This window comes from Antechinus flavipes, chromosome X, assembly GCF_016432865.1.
Source record: "Antechinus flavipes isolate AdamAnt ecotype Samford, QLD, Australia chromosome X, AdamAnt_v2, whole genome shotgun sequence".
Lineage (NCBI taxonomy): Eukaryota > Metazoa > Chordata > Mammalia > Dasyuromorphia > Dasyuridae > Antechinus > Antechinus flavipes.
In genome coordinates this window covers 59,206,681-59,219,780 of record NC_067404.1, presented here as the reverse complement: position 1 = coordinate 59,219,780, position 13,100 = coordinate 59,206,681, and the positions used below count along the sequence as shown (strand labels likewise).

At 44.8% G+C, this 13,100-nt stretch overlaps 1 protein-coding gene across 1 annotated transcript in view; it reads left to right on the top strand.

Moving 5' to 3' along the window:
- Positions 1 to 3,652: 3,652 nt before the first annotated feature.
- The window catches only part of CYSLTR1 (cysteinyl leukotriene receptor 1), a 29,276-nt gene continuing 19,828 nt past the window's right edge, over positions 3,653 to 13,100 (top strand). The window contains exon 1 of the mRNA XM_051968361.1: positions 3,653 to 4,143. The gene's annotated coding sequence lies outside the window, so the exon portion shown is untranslated. The remainder of the gene's footprint in view (positions 4,144 to 13,100) is intronic.

The window sequence follows — 13,100 nt, the reverse complement described above, 5'->3', positions numbered from 1 at the left end:
GAGAATTTGGAGCTCCAAAAATTTTTAATGAATGTTAAAATTGCTTTTACAAGTAAAATAAAATGTAATTATTAGTGATACAGTTATTAAGAGTTATTGATACAGTTATTAAGAGATACTTGTAACTCTTAACTGTTACAAGTTAACTGTATCAGTAACTCTTAATGACAGTTATTAAGAGTTACAAGTATCTTCCCATGTAGGAATGTAAACATTCTAACTCATTAAATTCTTTATGAATCCTCTCTCCTGTTTACCTTTTTATGCTTCTCTTGAGTCTTATATTTGAAAATCAAATTTTATCTTCAGCTCTGGTCTTTTCATTAGGAGTACGTGAATGTCCTCTATTTCATTAAATATCCTTTTTTTTTCCTCCTGAAATTGTAATCCTAATTCCTTTACCTTTCTCAGTATCATATTCCACACCTCTGATCCCTTAACTGTTAAATCCTGGGTCATTCTGATTGTGGCTTCACAATAATTTGAATTGTTTTTTTCTGGTGATTTGAAATATTTTCTCCTTGACCTGGGAGTTCTGGAATTTGGATATAATATTCCTGGGAGTTTTCATATTGAGATCTCTTTCAGGAGGTGATAGGTAGATTCTCTGATTCTAGGATTATCAGGGAAGTTTTCCTTGATAATTTCTTGAAGTATTAAATCTTTTTTTATTTTGGCTTCCAAGTAGTCCAATAATTTGTAAATTATTTCTCCAGGGTCTTTTTCCCAGGTCAGCTATTTTTCCAATGAGATAGTTTGCATTTTTTCATTCATTTGATTTTGTTTAATTCTTGATGCCTCATGAAATCATTAGCTTGTGCTTATCTAATTGTAATTTTTAAGGAATCATTTTCCTCAGTTAGCTTCTGTATATCCTTTTCCCTTTGGACAGTTCTAGTTTTTAAAGAATTGTTTTCATCATTGCTTCATTTCTGCTCCAGAATTCATTTTGAAGAATTATTTTATAGTTCTTTGAAGGTAAATTTGGGAGAATTAAATTGAATTATTCCACCATCTTGGTTATATCTCAAGATATTAATGATATAGTGCTGTACTTATTCATGATTGGGATATGGCTCTGAAAGGGAAAACTTATTCAAATGGAAGAGGCTAAGAAACGGAGGGCAAAGTCAAGAAGCCTTGTATATTAAGATATATTTAAATGAGGAAATCTTGGAGATGACACTAGGGCACCATGATACAGAGATGAGGATGAATGGAGGCACAACCAAAATCAATACTGTTATCAGATTATACCATAGACCTCCTAGACAGAAAGAGGAAATAGATAATGAGGTCAGGAAACAAATCTGAAGTCCAGCACAGTGGACACTGTAAGCTTTCAGATATCTGCTAGAGATTTTCCTGCCAAAAATAGAACATCTAATAACTTACCGGGTTACTTTAAAGATAAATTCTTCAAAAGATAGAGGAACCAATGAGGGGAATTGTTGTTCTGGACCTGATACCCACAAAATAGAACTGGTTTCTGGGGTAGAAATAATGGGAATTTCATGGGTAGGGGAGTACGTGACTTGTGAAAAAATGTGTGAAAGCTAGGCGTTGTCTGACACACTCCCTAGTTTTGTGAAGAATAGATGCCAAGCCAGAAACTGGAAAGTGAGTGGATGCCCATCAATTGGAGAATGGCTGAATAAATTGTGGTATATTCATATATCACATTGTTCTGTATTATTGGAATTTTTTGGAATATTATTGTTCTGTAAGAAATGACCAGCAGGATGAATACAGAGAGGCTTGGAGAGACTTACATGAACTGATACTAAGTGAAATGAGCAGAACCAGGAGATCATTATACACTTCAACAACAATACTATATGATGACCAATTCTGATGGACGTGGCCCTCTTCAACAACGAGATGAACCAAATCAGTTCCAAAGAGCAGTAATGAACTGAACCAGCTACATCCAGGGAAAGAACTCTGGAAGATGACTAGGAACCACCACATAGAATTCCCGATCCCTCTATTTTTGTCCACCTGCATTTTTCATTTCCTTCACAGGCTAATTGTACACTATTTCAAAGTCCAATTCTTCTTGTGCATCAAAATAACTGTATGGACGTATATACATATATTGTATTTAACTTATACTTTAACATATTTAACATGTATTGGTCAACCTGCCATCTGGAGGGGGGGGAAGGAAGGGAAAAATTGGAACAAAAGGTTTTGCAATTGTCAGTGCTGAAAAATTACCCATGATATATGTTGTGAATAAAAAGCTATAATTTTAAAAAGAACAGATGCCAAGGGGTTTAGAGAAAAGACAGGTAAGATCTCATAAGCAAAACTGATAGGAGAAGTCAGCCCAGGAAGGATGGAAAGTGAGATGCCAGAGCCACAAAGACAAACATCTCTTGTGGGCAAAAAAGGGAAGATCTAAAAAGATCAATATGGATGAACAGGGAAGCAAGACTTTTAAAAGACATGTGCAAAAGACGGAAGCAAGGACAGATAAAGAAAGATGAATCAAAAGTGTGGCATAATCCTATGAGAATAGTATCAGGAGGAGCCAAGTCTGCTCAAGCTGGAGATGTTTAGCCTGTATACGGGAAGGGTTAAGAAGGGAATATGATCAACAGGTATTTGTTAAACACTTACTATGTGCAAGCACTCTGCTAGGTGTTAGGGAGAAGTTAAGTTGCATTGCTTACATTTTATGGGGGAAGCAACATAAGACTGGGGGGGGGGCAACCAGCTGCTACTGGGAGGAATCAGGAAAGGCCTCATGTAGGAGGCAGTACTTGAGTTGACCTCTGAAGCAGGCTAAGGAGTCTAGGAGGTTGAGTTAAATAAGGAGGATATAAATAAGGAGGATACTCCAGGCATGGGGGAATAAGGCCTGTCTGGTTCCAGTTGACTTGAGCCACACTTGAGCTGCTGAAGGATTCCATTGCTTGTGCTTGCCCCTAGAAGGCAGGACCAGAAATGATATTGGACAAGTTGCGGAGGTGACTGATAAAGAATGAGAGACTAAAAAGTTTGAGAGAGAACGGACCTCAGAATTCACTCAGTCTCACTCTAGAGGCCACGAGAAGGAATGAGACTTGTCCAGGGTCATATCCCCCTCCCCCCCCCAAAGTAGCAGAATCAAAATTCTAACCAAGTCTGCAGATCCTAGATCCAGTAATCCATCCATTCATTCCACAAGCACCTACTAAGTGTCAGGCAGTGGCAGTACAAAGGCAAAAAGAAAACTGTCCCTGACCTCATTGAACTTATTTCTCTAAGTACAAAGTCTGTGTGCATGTACCCAGTCACATACATACGCATACACACACATACACACACACACACACACACACACACACACACACACACCCTGTGTGTACACATACACATAGACATATCCACCCACAGTGCAGATTCCTTCTGTTACAGCATGCTGAATTCAAACCAGGATGGTAGTTTTCCAACTATCACGTCCCCCCAAAGGCCTCCCCACCCTAAGTCTATGTCTATATCTGTCAGAAACCCAAAAGAAAAGAAAGGCCGAAAAAGTGAGTGTGAGCTTTCCTGAGAATCAAGTTTCACAATCTTGCCAATCACATTAGCATATACTGGTAGGATCCACTTTTCCCCGCCTACAGATAATCCAGCTCCCCCCCCCAACCCTAGTCATAAAAATCCTCCCTGCTTCCAATAGTCTCTGCAGCTGCAGTTTCCTGGGGAGTTCGGAAGAAGAGGCAGAGGAGCCCACCCCCACACATCTTGCCAGCTTTTACCGCCCTTTATTACTGCCCCCTTCCTCTCTGCCTTCCTCCCTTCTCCCCTCTTCAAACTCAGAGCGGGTGGGGTCAGGAGGGGGGGACCAATGTGAAAGAGGAAGGAGACGTGAATATTGACTAGCCAGCGTGCCCTGCCCTCTCCCTACCAGGCAAGAGGTCGTTCTCCAAACGGCAGCGACCTATGTGGCTGCAGAGGCTGCCTTACACTCAGGGCAGCACCATGTGAACAGTGGCTGCTCACAAGGCAGGACGGGACAGTTCGCAGCAGCCAGCATCCGGCCCAGCTCTCCTAGGGAGGGAAGCCCAGAGCCAGCCAGCTTGAATTGCCCGGATCCCCAGGACCGGCTTCTGGGGGTGACTTGCCAACGGGCAGCCTCCAGCCTTTCCTGAGGTAAGGAGATTCCTTCAGTGGGCAGGTGTTAGAAAAAGGCTATTTGCTAGCCTCTCTCAATCCCCAGGAGCCTTTGGGGGCTTCCAGTGGGGCTACTCCGGGAAGGCTCTTCCTCCTCCTGTCCCAGACTGGGATCCCCCAAGGAAGTCAGGAAGCCCCGTGTTTCCCAGCTGGCTAGCAGGGGCGGTGCCGGGAAGCTGAGCAGGTGACACCTGCACCTTCCCAACAGTCCCAGCACTTCTCAGGTGAAGCCTGACTAGCAAAAAAGCTGCTTTAAGAGCTGTGGGGCGCCTCCCTCCTGAGCTTTGCTTCTGCTTTGTTGAGCTGGAGTTTCCTTTCTTGAGACAAAGTAGAAAGAGACTGGAAGCCTAGAGCACTGCCCCTTGCCAACCGTTTGCTTCTCCTCCGCTTTAAACTGAGGGTCTTGATGCCTCCTCTCCTCCCCCTCTTAGAAGCCCTGGCTTCCTTCAAGATTCAGCTCAAAGACCACCCTCTTCAGGAGACCCTTCCCTGGCCCCCGCAGCTGTCAGGGGAGAGGGGGTCTAGTCTGCAGGTATCTGGGGTGGATTGAGTTTCTATTCTGTCTCCACCATTCGAACATAAGGTCCTTGAGGGCAGGTACTGTGTTTTCTGCCTTTCTTTGTCCAGCACTTATCCCCAGGCCTGGCCACATAATAGGGGCTTAATAAATGCTTGCTGACTGTGAGTAATGTAGCACAAACACTAGTAGCAGCATCCCCATTTTAGAGATGAGGATTTGCCCTTGATCCCCCAGCTCATAAGTGGTCCAGCCCAGAGGAGAGCCCATTTTCTTCTGGCCCCAAATCCAGAACCTTCCAGGCCTGACAGACTGCTGATATCGCAGGGTTCCTCAAACTACGGCCCGCGGGCCAGATGTGGCAGCTGAGGACGTTTATCCCCCTCACCCAGGGCTATGAAGCTTCTTTATTTAAAGACCCACAAAGCAAAGGTTTTGTTTTTACTGTAGTCCAGCCCTCCAACAGTCTGAGGGACAGTGAACTGGCCCCCTATTTAAAAAGTCTGGAGGACCCCTGGATAGTTTAGTTTATGCTCTAAGCTCCCTCTCGGGTCTTACGTTGCATGTTCCAAGGCCCCAGCTCAGCTCCCTTTTAATTCTTCACACTTCATTTCCCGATCTGCTCCATCTCGCCCATTTTCCAGCTTTTGACCTTCTTGTCTTCGAAGGGCCTAAACCCAAATGTCAGATATGGTCGGTGGCTTCCCAAGCCATACATTCAATTCAACAGCAAAGACTTCCTGAGGTCTTACTATATATGTATGGTCTGGGCTTCACAAAATTTACTGGCTCTAACATTCTAATCAAAAAACTTTAGGGAGGAGGGAGCTCTTTCTACTCTGTGGCAGCAGTGAGAATGAGAAGAATAAGGATGAGGAAGATGACAGAGTACCTCTCTGTTGCATTTTCCAGTTTGCAAAGTGGTACGTAGTACAGGCATGCCCATTTTCCAGGTAAGACACTTGAGGCTTGTAGAGTTGAAGCTACTCACCTTTAGTAACACATTAATAGTATCTATACTATATATATATATATATATAAAATAGTTGGCTCAGGGACTCAAGTCCAAGTTGTCTAATTCCAAGTCCGATGACCAACAAATAGGTTTCAGAAGCAAGTGAACAGTTTTGCCGGGGGAGGGGGGAGAGAGGCCATCTGGAGTTGGTTTGATTTGTTAATTCTACCTTCTGAACCTCAGACTCGGCCCTGGAAGCTGGAGCAAACGGGAGGGGGGACATTAGGCAGGTATCATATGAACACCACGCGTAAGATAAGCCTGGTTTAGAACCACTTTGGGTTTTAAAAAATTTCTAGCTGTTTTCAACCCCTCCTAAATCATTTCCATGTAAGTTACTATACGTGATGGACAAATTTGAGACTTCTGCCTTTGCGAGTTGTCTCAGACAAATACGAAGTACTTTATCTGCACAGCTAACCAGCTATTAGAGTCAGTTCAGCAAACGATTCCACAAAGTTAATTTCCATGAGATGTTTGGAACCGGGATCACAAAGAGAAAAGAAATCAAAGCAGTCCCTGTTCTCAAGGTGGTGGCATTCTATGGGGCTGTGCCATATAGTATCAATCACTCCACATGCATTTATTAAGCCCCTACTATGTACTCAGCAATTTTTCCCCACATAAATAAATTCAAAGTAATTTGAGAAGGGGTGAATACTAACAATTGGAGGGGCTCGGGAAGGGTCTCCTATGGAAAGAATCTAGGAATTCTCTGAGGCAGATTTGAGAGAGTGTCATAAGAAGCAGCGGAGGATATGGCATTGAGAGATGGGATGTTAAGTTTGTACCAGAGAGGGCAGAAGGGGGACAAGAGGAATCCTGCCAGACCATTAAGTGACAGCCAGATCGATGGAGAACTTGAAACACCAGGCAGAGAAGTTAGTGTTTCATCTCAGATGTAAGGAGGTGCTGAGTTTTAAGTCAGAAGACGTGTGTTCAAATCCTGGCTACATCGCCTACTACATATATATACGTGGTCGGGACACTTCATCTCTCTGGGCTTTGATTTCTTTATCTGCCAGATGAGGAGGTTGGGATTAGATGGCTTTCGAAGGCCCCTTCTGGCTTTCAATCTGTGATCTTAATCTGTGGTCCCTTTACTGGCCCCTGTATCACTATGGTTTGCATAACCATGCTCTGAGCTCTAATGATAAGACTAGAAATCTAGACCAGGAACAGGAAGATTAGCCAATTCAGTGAAGACAATAAATAGAAAGAACCCTAGAAGTCATCTAATCCAACTCCCTTCTTGCAGAGAAGAGGAAATGGAGCTGGGGTGTCTGCATCAGCATCCCCCTCTGCCACAAAGTTTGGGAAATGTTGTAGACATGTAGCCACAATGAAGAGAATTCCCCGAACGATGGGACAGAAAAATTCAGGACAGAAAAAAAAAATCCCCTCAAAGTGAGATGGTACTCTCCAGTGGCATTTGCATTGCTGAAACCCAGGGGAGACACAGCTGGATATGGCCTCTGGCCTCATAGTCCAACATGGGGATGAGACCCACTAAAAGAGAACTCTAATTCACAGTAGCCCTTGGTCACTGGGCAAGAGAGGGTTGAAGGACATGCTACATAAAGTGATCGGGGAGGCTGTTACTGACCTGAGCAAGGAAGACCGTGTGGAAGAGGGGCCATTTGAGTTGGGCTTCAAAGGCTAGCTAGGAATTCAACAGGGCTGGCTAGATGAGGTAGAGAATAGAGCACTGGGCCTGGAGTTGGGAAAACTCATTTTCTAAGTTCCACTTCAGCCTCAGACACTCACTAGCTGTGGGACCCTGGGCAAGGCGCTTCATCCTATTTGCCTCAGTGTTCTCATCTGTCAAATAAATTGGAGAAGGAAATGGCAAACCACCCCAGTATCTCTGCCAAGAAAACCCCAGATGAGGTCATGAAGAGTTAGACAGGACCGAGACAACTGAACAACAATAACAACAAAAGGACAACTTGACAACAATAACAGAGGAGGGAAGGAAAAGAGAATCTCAGTGTTGAAAATAACAGTAGCAAAGGCCTGGAAGAGAGAAAGGGAAGATGGGATTCATGGGGCAGAGAACAGGCCAGTGTCCTCAGAGGAGGTAAAGTTGAGAAACCAGAGTGGGGCTGGGCTGCTTGAATGTCAGGTGATGGAACCTGAAGACAGAATTAACATACAGGGCAGGGCTTCTCATTCTCATCTCCCAGATGACATTTCTTGATTTGAAGTCGAGAAGATAGCATCATCCATTGGGAAAAGCATTAGATTGCAAGTCTCAGGGGGACCGTGTTTGCAATCCCCCCGGGGCTACTCACTCACTACCTGTGTAATTTCAAGGTCCCTTCCAGATCTAAATGTAGAATTCTCTGAGTTCAAATCTGGCCTTAAAACACTTCCTAGCTGTGTGACCCTGAGCAAGTCACTTGACTTCTATGAGCCTCAATTTCCTCATCCATAAAGTGGGGATAATAACAGCTTTGACCTCCCAGGGCTGTAGTGGGGATCAGATCAGAACGTGTATATAGTAAAGCACTTTGTCAGCCTCAAAGTGGGATGTCAAGTGAATTAGTGTTACTATAATCCTCACAGGTGGGAGAAGCATGGCTTAGAGATTGACTTGGCCAAGATCATCTAGCTATTAAGGGACAGGACTGTGACTGGAATTCAGGTCTTTTCATTCCAATCCCAAGGATTCTTTTCCACCACCTCATCACCTCAAAAACAAACTTTTCCTTAAGGGTCTGTGTTATTTGGAAATAGGCCTAGCCCAGAGCCAATGTAGATAGGCCTCCAGGAGTACCATCCTTGCCCTCCAGTCTAGTCTACTCCCAGTTCAGCTTTCAGAGATGTCTATACCCTTCTTCCCCTCCCTGCTCAAAGCTACCCTCAGAGGAGGCCTAACAGGCCCAGGGGAGGTGAGGCCGCTGAGACATCAGAATTCTAAATGTGATGCTGTACCTGAGAAGGAAGGAAGGGCTGGGTGACCATTTCAGCAATTTCAGACAAAGACATGCCGGTGGGCGAGCAATTGGACAGCAAAGGGTCCTTCCCAGGGCTTCTCAGACCCACCTGCTCTTAAGGAAACCCACCTTTGGTCATAAGCTCACTTCCTTGCTTCGTATCATTTTTCAATTTGTTATCGATTGCTTTTATCTTTTATGCCACAGATATTTTCCAACGTACTTCCTGTTCCACAAAACCCTCCCTTATAACAGAGAAAACCAAGGTAAGGCCCCAATCATAGTAACTTTCTGCCAGGGTGTGCCACGTGCGGCATCCCTCTCTTCCAAAAGGAGTGGGGCACATTTCATCATGTGTTCTACATGCTGGCTGACAGCCCGAGTGAGTCAGGGGAGATGACTTAGGCAGGCAGTCTTAGTGTCTCTGGCATGTGTCACCCCAGGTTATGGCCATGTCAAACACCGAGACACCTCAGGGAATGAGAACAGGACTCAGGGGATTCCCATCCTTCGTAGTTCCACCTCTTTTCACTAGGAATTTGGGCTCTTCTCTCCGCGCCTCATTTCAGGCTCTGGCCTTAATGTACATTGGAACCTGGGATATGAAGAGGCCCAGTTCTCCCGTCTCATCAGGAATTAGCTAGGGTCTTTGTCTCGTTTCTTTTAAGAGCCACCTTCCTGCTCCTTCATCTTTTCACTCAGAATGATCGAATGGGCCGTCCTAAGCCCATCTCCTTAAGGCAACAGAGGATCCAAAGCCTTGACTTCCCATGGCAGCTCTGCCACACACTTGGAGAAGTCTCTTAACCTTTCAACCTTACCTTCCTCATCTATAAAATGAAGGCCCTGGAGAAGAGGACATTGACAAAAACTAGTTAAATAAGCCCAGTGTACTCAGAGGAAGAGAGGAAAACGGGGGCTATATCCCCGAGTCCAGTCTCTGACTCCAAAGGAATGCTGACTACTCTCTGTTAGTTTATTAGCCTTATGTGACACGCTCCATATTGGGGCCATTGGTGAGAGGCTTTGTGCCCTACCTATATCTACCTCAGTATAAATCCCTACGGCCCCTAAGATCTGCAGACCATTGGAGCGATCGAGTTATTATTTCTTAGATCGAGTCAGCCTTCCGAGAGCAGAGGCTACATGGGTAGCCTCATTTCCACAGGCCACACAGAGAAGGGAACCCGACAGATGCGCTGAGGTAGACCACAGATATACCCATGTCTTCTTGCCTCCTCCCCTTGAGGTTTAGAGATCGCTACAATAAGCCCTCAAGTCAGGCCAACTTAGTAGTGGGAGACTTTGTGTCTGCTCCCCAGAATTCTGCACCTGTTCAGAAAAAGCTGTGGCCTGCTGGAAATCTCTGCTCTCCTTCCTGGCTGACAGCAACAACGGGAGCCGGGCTGACCCTGAGAACATTGGTGAAGATGGGTTGGCCTTCAGCAGCTTGCTATCTCCTGGTCTATCTAGCCTAATTACCCCATTGTTCTCTCTAGTTTCCCTCATCTGTAAGAGGGAACAATAATCAGATAATCAGTCTCAGAGTTGTGCGTGCATCCCAAGCTCCATGTGGAGATTAGTGACAATTTTTTTAAAGTCCTCCCCAAAGGCTAGATTTGCTGTTTCCTTTGCCAACAGTTCAGGAGGAAGGAAAAGAAAGAGAGACATAATAGCAGTGGCCCTGGCTAGCATTTCTACATCCACGGAAAGCTGGCAAAGGACTATACGAAAATTATTTCATTTGATCCCCACAATAACCCTATGAGGACAGTGCTGTTATTAGCCCCATTTTTCAAATGAGGAAACCGAGGCCCAGAGAACTTAAGTGATTTGCCTGGCGTCATACTGCAAGTAAGTGTCTGAGGTCAAATCTGACCTCGGGCTGAACATTCAGGCTAATTTCTATTTTCCACACCCTTAGGTTTATGCCATTCGAAGCCGTGAGGGACCTTAGCAAATTTCAGAGCAATTCCCCGAGTCGATATTTAAGTACCTACTGGGGGCTGAGTACCGAGTTAGATTTGTGAATGCAATTGGTTTGCCACTTTAACTGAAATGGGGCTGGCTGCTGATAGCTCTGCTCAGAGAGCCCTGCCCCATAAGAGCCAGCTGCTTGGGATGAAGGCAGGTTCTACCTTGTACCTCTCCTGAGCTTAGACTCTTGGACAAATTCCAGACTAAAACATTTCAAAAGTAAGTGCCCTCTGATGGGGATCCTGGTGGGGCTTTCAAACTCTCTTCCTCATGGAAAGTTACCAAGAGGTTAGCCAAAAAAAAAAAGTCAGTTCCACCCAGAACATTGGGGTTGGGGAATAAGGGTTGGGTGGCTGTCCAGGGTGGCAGAAGGTTTCCGATGCCAGTGACTGAGAGGCATTCTGTGTGGGAGAAGAAAGCAGGACCTTGACAAATCACTTAAATAAGCATCCGACAACTAACCGGCCTCATGTTGTAGGGATAGGGGCTGGACCTATGAGTTCCTTAATATGTCGCACTTCCTGGTCAGGAAACTCCTGCTGCAAAGGCCAGACAGCATCTTCTTCTCTGCAGCTTAGTCTTAATAATTTGTCTAGAGTTTCATGAGATTCAATGATTTGTCCAAGGTCACACAGCCACCATGTGTCACGGGCTAGACTGGCTTCAGGTGTTCTAGACCTTCAGGGCAGCTCTTCTTCCACCATGCTTCTGATCTTACCCCTAATAAAAAGGGGTTTCATGATTAAGCTGCCAACTCCCAGAGCAGAAGTGAGAAATCTCATTCAATTTGACAAGCATTTATCCAGGGCCTCCTTGTACGGCGATCATTGTGTGAGGTGCTTGGGATCCAAAGACAAGAAATAAGGCGTCCCTGCCTTCAAGAAGCTGACATTCTTCTGTGCTGTAGACCATGTAATCAGAAAAGGAAATAAACCTAGGGGGAAATAAGTCAAAACTAGAGAGAGAAGAGAACGTTTGGTGCAATCTCCCTCCCCTACTTTATAGAAGAGGAAACTGAGTTTAGAGAAGTTAACCGACTTGCTCAGGATAACAAAGGTCCTCAGTAACAGGACCAGGATTCAAAGCAAGATGGAGATGTAATAGAAATATAAAAAAGAGACATCCCCTGTTCTCAAGGAGCTTACATTCTAATAAGGAAAGACAACACACAGAGCAGAATGATAATCAGGAGGACAAGCAAATGGAGACAAGGCCCAAGGTAGTTGACTAAATGGGAATGAATGCAGAACTGAAGTATGATCTGGTGCCTAGGGCCATTCAGTAGATGTAGTTGGCTAAATGGTCTGGTTTGACTGACCAATCCCATGGCCTGGGATCCTAGGGCAAGAGTTCCAAAAATGAGTAGACTCATTTCACTAGAGCATAGATTTAGGAAGAGCTGCATATGGAGGTGCGTGGCTCATGTCTGGTATGGAGGGTGCTGGTCCAAGCAGGGTAAAGCATTTCATCATTATGAATAGGAAGATGGTGAGATGGCCTAAGTGGGCGATCGAATGAGGTGTGAAGTTGAAACATAGTGCCGTGTTGAACCATGCCTTTCTTCTACCACCAAGATATATGGCCTCAGATCCAGAAATAGTCATCAGGCTCACCCAGGGTCTGCTATCAGACAGCCACATCCTGGGTCTGTGGATTTTGAACAGTTTCCAGCCCTAGTAGCCTGCGCCCACCATTGTAGTTGTCGTGATCTCTCTGGCTTATCCTCTTCCTTCCTAAAAGTAGGACTGTCTCCATTGCTCTCTTCCTTCTAGGTATGATTCTCCGGTGTCTTCTAAATATCCCAGACACCTAATTCTTTTCAGGATCCATATCCTTTGTCTTTTTTTTAAATTTTGTTTTAAACTATTTTCAGAATTCTGAATAACTCTGCCCTCCTAAAGATGCCAATCAATCAGTCAAAAAGCATTTACTAAGTACTTAATGTGGCTGAAGAGACAAAAAAGGCAAAAATACCCTCCAGGAGCTCCCATTTTAATAGGAGAGACAATGTACTAACAGCTGCATGCACACAGCCCTAGACAGTACCAAGGGGCAGACACTAATGGTTGGGAAGAAGGAAGGAGGGAGGGAAGAGAGGTCTGGAAGGGCTTCTTGAAGAAAGTGGAATTTGAGCTGAATCGTGAAGGAAGCCAAAAGGCAGAGGGAAGGAGAGGGACAGCCAGGCCAGCACCTAGCTCACGGGGACTCTTAAATCTCTGTTAAACGAATGAACAAAAGCATGCCTTAGATAAAGACTGCTTTTCCTTTTTTTTTTTTTTGGGGGGGGGGAGTCACGGACCCTTTGTGGAGGCTGGTGAAGCTTGCTGGGCAGCTATATCCCAGCAGTTCTGTAGGCTGAACGTCTCCCAACTCGCATCAGGTCTAAAAACTATAGGGATTTCAAAATAGTGGTGAACATAAACACTCTTTCAAGATAACTATAACAATTATAATAGAATATGAAGATACCTGTGGTTTCTATTGGTAA